This window comes from Gopherus evgoodei, chromosome 21 (assembly GCF_007399415.2).
Source record: "Gopherus evgoodei ecotype Sinaloan lineage chromosome 21, rGopEvg1_v1.p, whole genome shotgun sequence".
Lineage (NCBI taxonomy): Eukaryota > Metazoa > Chordata > Testudines > Testudinidae > Gopherus > Gopherus evgoodei.
Window position 1 is genome coordinate 2,572,471 of NC_044342.1, and position 8,733 is coordinate 2,581,203.

Consider the following 8,733-nt stretch of genomic DNA (forward strand, 5'->3'; position numbering starts at 1 on the left):
CTTATCCAAAACTCAACATAGTCAATAGAAAGTCCTCCATTGACTTCAATGAGCTTTGGGTTAGATTTCCAGTTCCTCACCCCACCCCACCCCCAAAATGCTACCCTTGCAGGTTCATGGGGGATCTGAGAGTCAATATGAGTCCTTTGTAGTTCACATGTTACAGAACACAGTAACGTGAAGCTGGAAAGGACTTTGAGAAGATAATCAAGTCCAGCCCTTTGTGCTGAGGCAGGGACAAGTTGACCTACACCTAACCATCCCTGACCATCCAACCTGTTTTTAGAAACCTCCAATGACAGAGATTCCTCAACCCTCTCTTGGAAGCCAATTCCAGAGCTCAACTACCCTCATCGTTAGACAGTTTTTCCTAATATCTAACCTAAGTGTCCCTTGCTGCAGATTAAGCCCATTACTTATTGCCCTATCCTCAGTGGACAAGGAGAACAATTGATCACTGTCCGCTTTATAACAGTCCTTAATATATTTGGAGATGGTTATCTGGTCCCTCCTCAGTCTTCTTTTTTCAAGACTAAACATGCTCAGTTTTTTTAATCTTTCCTCAATAGGTCAGGTTTTCTAAACCTTTTATCACTTTTGCTGCTCTCCTCTCGACTCTCTCCTATTTGTCCACATTTTCCCTAAAGTGTGGCATTCAGAACTGGACACAATATATGAAATGAGTCCTGACCAATAGTGTGGAATGAGGGACAATTACCTCCTGTGTCTTACATATGATACTTCTGTTAAATCCCAGAATTATAGCAGCCTCTTTCACAACTGCATCAGGTTCTTGACTCATATTCAATTTGTGATCCACTATAACCTCCAGATCCTTTTCAGCAGTGCTACCGCCTAGCCTGTTATTCCCTATTTTAGCAGCAAAGAGTCCTGTGGCAACTTATAGACTAACAGATGTTTTGGAGCATGAGCCTTCGTGGGTGAATACCCACTTTGTCAGATGCATGTACATCTGACGAAGTAGGTATTCACCCACGAAGGCTCATGCTCCAAAACGTCTGTTAGTCTATAAGTTGCCACAGGACTCTTTGCTGCTTTTACAGATCCAGACTAACACGGCTACCCCTCTGATACTTGATTCCCTATTTTGTAATTTTGGATTGGATTTTTCATTCTTAAGTGCATTTTTCTTTATTGAATTTATTGAATTTTATTGCCTTTGCATTTGTCTTTATCAAATTTCATCCTGTTGGTTTCAGACAAATTCTATAATTTGCCCAGATTCTTTTGAATTCTAATCCTGTTCCCCAAAGTGCTTGCAACCCCTCCTAGCTTGGTCTCAATTTAAAATCTTATAAGCAGGCTCTCCACTCAATTATGCAAGTCATTAACAAAAATATTTAACAGACCCAGGAATGACTCCTGTGGGACCCCACTAGACACACCCTCCCACTAGGAAAGTGAATCATTGATAACTACTCTATGAGTACAGTCTGTCAACCAGTTGTGCAACAACTTTATAGTGATTTTATCTAGACCACATTTCCCTAGTTTGCTTATCAGAATGTCATGTGGGACTGGGTCGAACAAGATATAGCATTTCTACTGATTCCCCCTCCTCCAATCCCTAGGGCAGTAACCCTGTCAAAGAAGGAAATTAGGTCAGTTTGGCATGATTTGTTAATGACAAATCCATGCTAACTCTTGTTTATAAGCCTGTTATCCTCGAGGTGCTTACAAATTGAATGTTTAATCATTTATATCAGTATCTTTCCAGGTATTGAAGGCTTATTGGTCTATAATTGCCTGGGTCCTCTTCCCCTTTTTAGAAATAAGTAGCATGTTTGCCCTTCTCCAGTCCTGAGGGACCTCATCTGTCCTCCATGAGTTCTAGAAGATAATTGCTAATGGTTTCATGATTGCTTCAGCTAGTTCCTTAAGTACCCTAGTGTCACAGATCCACAGGGTCTGGTCTATGCCCCAGCCTGTGCCAGGCTCCAAGGTTCCACACAGAGGCCTGTGTCCCCCAAGTCAGGCTGTGCCTTTGAGACCAACAACCCCCTTCTCTGTCCATGACTCCCCTCAGTGAATCCAGCCTAGCCAGACTCCTGCAGTGGCTTGTACTGCACCCCTTCAGGGCGCAATGCTCCCAGTGAGTATTTGCAGTGACAGCAGGCATTCCTTCCAAAACAAGGTAACCATGTATTAGTCCTCTGGCATACAGATTCTGAAAGTCCGTAGGTTATTATAGGGAAAGAAAGGTTAAGACATAATTCATGCTGGCATAGCCAGTGCCACCACCCAGCCAATCTACTATGGACTCATTCCAATTGCTGTCTCTCTCTCTCTCTATCAGTTCCTTTCCCACTCCCAAAACCAACTGCTCTCCCTTCTGTCACCTCTGTATTCTCAGGCTGGGCCTCTCCTTGACTTCCCTATTGAGAAGTGGGAGAAAACCTCCTTCTTGGTTGTTGGTTGCTAGGCATCATTGTTCTGGCTATTGGGGATTTCATTGTCTTCTTGGATTTTCCACTGGTAGGGGTTAGCCTGGGCCAGCACTTTAATGACCAATTCAGTCTGCTCCAAAAAGCAAGACAACACACACCCATCTTACTTCCTTTGCTGCTCCAAGAGCAGACGTAACCCTTTTGCACCCAATGTGTAGCAACACAAAATATGGGAGAAACAGAGGCAAACAGAGGCTTAATGAAAATACTACAGAAAACACAGTAACCGCTATCGGTTCTGAGAGTGCTTCAACTAGTTCCTTACATACTCTTAAAATATCCCCTTAGAGCAAATTTTTACAAAATTACCTATGAGATTTAGGAATCTAAATCCCATTCTTTTCCAATTATCCTTAAGCAGCTAAGGGCCAGACTTTCAAAGGTACTCAGGCATCTGAAGATGCAAACAAGTACCTAATATATTCTTTAAAAGCACACAAACAGGTTAGGGGCCAGATTTTGAAAGGTATTTTGGAACCTAGTGGGATTTTCAAAAGCATCTATCTGCCCAAAACTCATTGATATCAACGGGATTTAGGTGCTTAGATATTTCTGAAAATCCCACTAGGCATCTAACTACCATTCAAAATAGACAGTAGAGCTTTAAGCTCTCCATCACATATCCCCATCTTTTTTTCAGATAGGTTAAATCAGCCATAGTTCCATTGGATCAATGGATCAGATCCCCAGCTGGTGTAAATGGATGTATGCCGATTTACTCCATCTATGTATCTGGCCTCCATTGTCTGAAGAGGGACCAGCATTGAAAGGTAACTTGCGCATGCTAGAAAAAGAAACATTTTAATGAAGCCTTTGAGGAAGCAAATTAGAATGTGAGGCTTGTACAGGAAAATGCATCAGAACCTATAAAAGACCCAAACCCTGGGAAAATATTATCTGCCTAAATTCTCGGTGGCAGAAAGCAGACAATACATGACCCTGGGAAGAGATTGAAGGCATCACAAAAAAAAGCAAGAAAAGGGACCTGAAGATACCAGTGGGTGATCAGCAAATACTGAAGAAAAGTGTAAGATGTTCTAAAGCAGCACGAGAAGTGAATATGACTGAATTTTTTTGCTTAGAAAGAAAATGTGTAGGGTCAAACCCAAGGGGTCTTTATTTGGATCTTATTCAGGTTGGTTAAAGCTGTCCAAAAATGGCTTATTTTTTCTGCAAAAAAAATCGGGGGGCAGGAATTTCATCAACATTTTCAGAAGAAAATTTTCCTTTTCATCCTCAAACTGAAAACAGGAAATTTTGGGCTGAAAATCAAAGAAATGAGATGATCCAATTTTCCTTTAAAAAAAATTCTATTGGAAAAGTTTTCACCAACCCTGCTCAGACTAAGCATGTTATGTGCATGCAGGGGTGAGGGATACCACAACAATACATAAATACTCAGGTAGCCTCAAAAACTTCAATCAATAGGAATGAACAACAGTGGCTGGAAAAGTTTAGACTTTAATATTAATATTGCTCCCAAAATTTTGTCAATATTTCATATGGAAAAGAAAAAGAAAAATTGAGCTGGTCAAAAAAAGTATATAAATTTCCTTCTCTGCTCCATTTTTTGTAGTGATTTTTTTCCCAAAAGTAAAAACAAAAGTGGATTTATCCTAATTTTAATCAAAATTTTGAAATATTCAAGCTGGAATTTTCAAAGGAGCTTGAGGGCAGTGTGACGCCTAATTTGCCTTGCTCATTGGAAAATCTGACCATTGGAATTCAATGGGAATTCTGCTTAATTTCAATGGGAGTTGAGCACCTAACTCTCTGAGGCTCCATTGAAAATCCCAGTGTCAGACTTTTCCAACCAGCTCTAGGGTTATCTTATTGCAGTGTAAGATAACACTTTTGGGTTAACATCTTAATCTGCATGAGATGGAAACTGATACGGAGGAAGAAGAAGAAGCGGAAAATGAAGAAGCAGCAAAAGAGGGAGAAAGGGATAAGAGAATTAGAAGAACAATGCTGAATTAGAGAGAATGAGGATGCCAGTTGAGGAGCTACTAACTGGTGATGTGGCAAAATCAAAAATGATTTAAGGTCTAGAAAACATGACCTGTGAGGGAAGATTGAAAAAAAAAACTGGTTTTCTTTATTCTGGAGAAGAGAAGACTGAGAGGGGACATGTTAACAGTTTTTAAGTACATAAAATGTTATTACAAGGAGAGGGAGGAAAATTGTTCTTCTTAACCTCTAGGACAAGAAACAATGGACTTAAATTGCTCAAGGGAGGTTTAGATTGGACATTAGGAAAAACTTCCTAACTATCAGGGAGGTTAAGCACTGGAATAGATTGCCTAGGGAGGTTGTGGAATCTCCATCATTGAGGATTTTTAAGAGCAGGTTAGAAAAACACCTGTCAGGAATGGTCTAGATAACACGTAGTCCTGCCATGAGTGCAGGGGACTGGACTAGATGACCTCTCGAGGTCTCTTCGAGTTCTATGATTCTGTGATTATAACATTATTTGATCATGAAAGGGTGATCACAAAAGTGTGTCTTGCAGTGTCTCCCAGGACTGAGGTTCAAAGGCTCAAGGACACCTCTCTTAAACCAAAAATGGCCCAACTACACAGGCTAAATCAAACAGACATTGATGGATTCATCCTCTTAGGATTCTCCAATTTATGCGAGTCTCAGGTGCTGCTCTTTCTATCTTTTCTCATTATTTACATTGCAACAATCACAGGAAATGTTTTGATTGTGGTAACAGTTCTGTCCCAGCATTGCCTTCATACCCCCATGTAGTGGTTCCTCAGCAATTTGTCCTTCCTGGAAATCTGCTACACCACAAATATCGTCCCCACGATGCTACTTGGTTTCCTGTTGGAGAAGAGTATAATATTATTCCCTGTCTGCATGATACAGTTCTACTTCATTGCTTCATTGGGAACCACGGAGTGCTTGCTCCTTGGTATGATGGCTTAAGATCAGTACCTGGCTATATGCTATCCACTGCACTATGCAGCTGTCATGACTGCCAGAGTCTGCATCCAGTTAGCAGCTGGTTCCTGGGCATGTGGTTTTCTGATACCCATAATAACAGTATCTGTGGTGTCCCATCTGACATTCTGTGGTCCCAATGAAATTAACCATTTTTTCTGTGATTTCAAACCTCTCGTAAAACTCTCCTGCACGGACTGCTACTCAGTCGAAACCACTGTTAGCATCTTGTCCTCGGTTGTAACCTTGGTCCCATTTCTCTTAATCCTGGTGTCCTACACTCACATCCTCAGGGCCATCCTGAGAATTCCTTCCACCACTGGGAGGCAAAGGCCTTCTCCACCTCCTCCTCCCACCTCATTGTGGTCACCACTTTCTACGGGACCCTGATTGTCATGTACGTAGCCCTCTCAGCAAATAACTTGCCAGCTCTTAACAAGGCCTTCTCACTGCTGTACACCACAGTGACCTCCATGTTTAATCCCATCATATATAGCCTCAGAAATCAGGAAGTTCGAGAGTGTGTGCACAAACTCGTAAGGGCAATGGTTTTGAAGGGTGGCAAATTCAAGATCATATTATGCAAATAAGAATAGAAGCATCTATCTAATCTACCTATCTGTCTATCTATCTATCTATCCAATACACCCTACACCATGATGTCTATGTGATCATCCTTCTTTTTTAACCCCTCTTGAAATCAGTCACAAACATTGCAATGACCTTGAAAAAGCTGACAGTTAGGGGATTTGTTGAGTAACCTGTGATGAAGAATTTCTGGAGCTACCTATAACCCTTGGAAATTATACAAATGCTGGGGAAGTTGATTGTAAATTAAGAATGGCCCTGTAGCTAAAACAGAGGACTGACAGTTAAGAGATTTTGGTGCTGGTCCTGACTCTGCTGGCAGTCTCATTTTGCAAGTCACTTCCTTTCTCGGTGCCTCAGTTTCCTTATGTGTAAAATGTATTGTTATTAATCTCTGTAATGTATAGCTTTAAAATCCTTGTGTATTAGATTTCATAGAGAGGATATTATGTATTAATATCATTGTTGTCACAGTTAAATGCAACATTGGCCCTCTTCCCCCACACCTCCAGCCTTCCTTAAGGTTTAAGGCTTTCAAGCTGTCACTTCTTTAAACTGGGGGGTTTAAAGCTTGCAGTCCCCTGAACCTCAATAGGTCTGACTGGTGTCCAGTACCAGTGGTTAACAATTTTTATTTTAATAATTGGAGATATACCAATCTCCTAGAACCAGAAGGGACCTTGAAAGATCATTGAGTCCAGCCCCCTGATTTCACTAGCAGGACCAAGCACTGATTTTGCCCCAGCTCCCTAAGTAGCCCCCCTCAAGAATTGAGCTCACAACCCTGGGTTTAGCAGACCAATGCTCAAACCACTGAGCTGTCCCTTGCCCTTCTGCAATGGCGATAACGGTGTATAGCAGTTGCCAACCAGCCTTCAAAAAGCAAAATACATTTATTCTTAGAGCAAAAGCATACAGAGAAAACATGTAAAAAACAATAAAAGAATCTATATCAGTAGTTCTCAACCCACTGCCCACAGGCTGCATGCGGCCTAATTAGCACACACCTGCGGCCTAGCTGTGTGCTAAAGGCTGCAGGGCTGCATGGGGCCAAGTTACCAGCTGCCTTGCTGCCCACTGCCACGGGGTCTGGTATGCCCGGCTGAGCAGGGCTAGGGGTCAGGGTCACCGGCCAGCCCCACATGGCAGGGTCCAGGGCTGCTGCCCTGCCAGTGCTGAAAGGTGGATTCTGGAACAGCTGCCTGGCAGAGGGTCCAGGGTCGGCACTGAGGCTGTCTGCCAACCCATGGAGTCAGTATCCGGGCTGCTGCCTGGCTGCCCTAGCCCCATGTGGCCAAGCCCGGTGTCGGGGCTGCCACCATGCCCTGCACTGATGGAGCCATAGTGCTTGCGCTCCTGGCCCCACTTTGAGAGGCACTGGGCATAGGGAGCCTGGGGGGGGACAGAGCTGGGGAGGACATGCTGTGGTTCTCAACCTGAGACCCAGATGATACATTGTGGCCCACATGCATCCCGTAATGATAAATAGGTTGAGAATCACTGATCTGTATCCATGCCAAAAGTTTACCAGAGATCACCCCCCCACACTCCAGCCTAGGCTGTGGTATCAGTTTTTCAACCCCCACAACTGGTTTTGTCCCCTTCATTACAAGTCAGTTTTTAAACCAGAAATCAGATCCTAACTGGACAGTTCATCTGTTTCTTTATGCAGCTATGGCCTTTGATCTCCAAGCCCATTGGAGCAGGTAATCACCAGCCAATTACCTTCTATTCATCAAGGGCTTAGCTGAGATTGTTCAATTTTCATTAACCTACCCCCCAGAGATTCCCCAGGACAACCCACTTAGAGCTTATATTGTCCCGAAAGTCCATGCCAGTCTAGAACATTTCAATACAGTCATTTGAACTTCTTGCACTCCCCAGGTCCCCCATTTGTTACAATTACTAATACTCCAATGGAAGTGTTGCACTGAGTAACTGCAGATATACTTACAGACAACTGAGAGCCCATGGTGCCATGAACTGAGGCATCTGAGTCAAATAATTCACCCTCTGTACAGCCAATGAAATTGCTGCATGCAAATTAGCTGTAGGGATAAGGGGATTGGTTGAAATACCTCAGATATCACAACAGTCTAGGACTCCTGGGCTGAATGTAGCTGAAAGCACATGCTGTGACAGGGGTGTAATTCTGAAAGTCTAAATGGCTGAGTACTTAAAAATTGGGAGATAAGGGCAAGTCATGCCTGACTAACCTAATTGCCCTCTTTGAGGAGATAACTGGGTCTGCAGATGAGGGGAAAGCAGTGGATGTGTTGTTATTCCTTGACTTTAGCAAAGCTTTTGATATGGTCTCCCACAGTATTTTTGCCAGTAAGTTAAAGAAGTATGGGCTGGATGACTGGACTATAAGGTGGATAGAAAGCTGGCTAGATTGTCGGACTCAAAGGATAGTGATCAAAGGCAGCTAACTGCAAGTGGAGTGCCCCAAGGGTCGGTCCTGGAGCTGGTTTTGTTCAATATCTTCATTAATGATCTGGAGGATGGTGTGGACTGCACTCTCAGCAAGTTTGCAGATGACACTAAACTGGGAGGAGTGGTAGACACACTGGAGGGTAGGGATAGGATAGAGAGGGACCTAGACAAATTAGAGGATTGGGCCAAAAGAAACCTGATGAGGTTCAACAAAGACAAGTGCAGAGTCCTGCACTTAGGATAGAAGAATCCCATTCACTCTTACAGACTGGGGACTGAGTGGCTAGGAAGC

At 43.0% G+C, this 8,733-nt stretch overlaps 1 pseudogene; it reads left to right on the forward strand.

The window, feature by feature from the left end:
- The first annotated feature begins 5,033 nt into the window (after positions 1 to 5,033).
- On the forward strand, positions 5,034 to 6,007 carry LOC115638421 (annotated as a pseudogene).
- Positions 6,008 to 8,733: the final 2,726 nt, after the last annotated feature.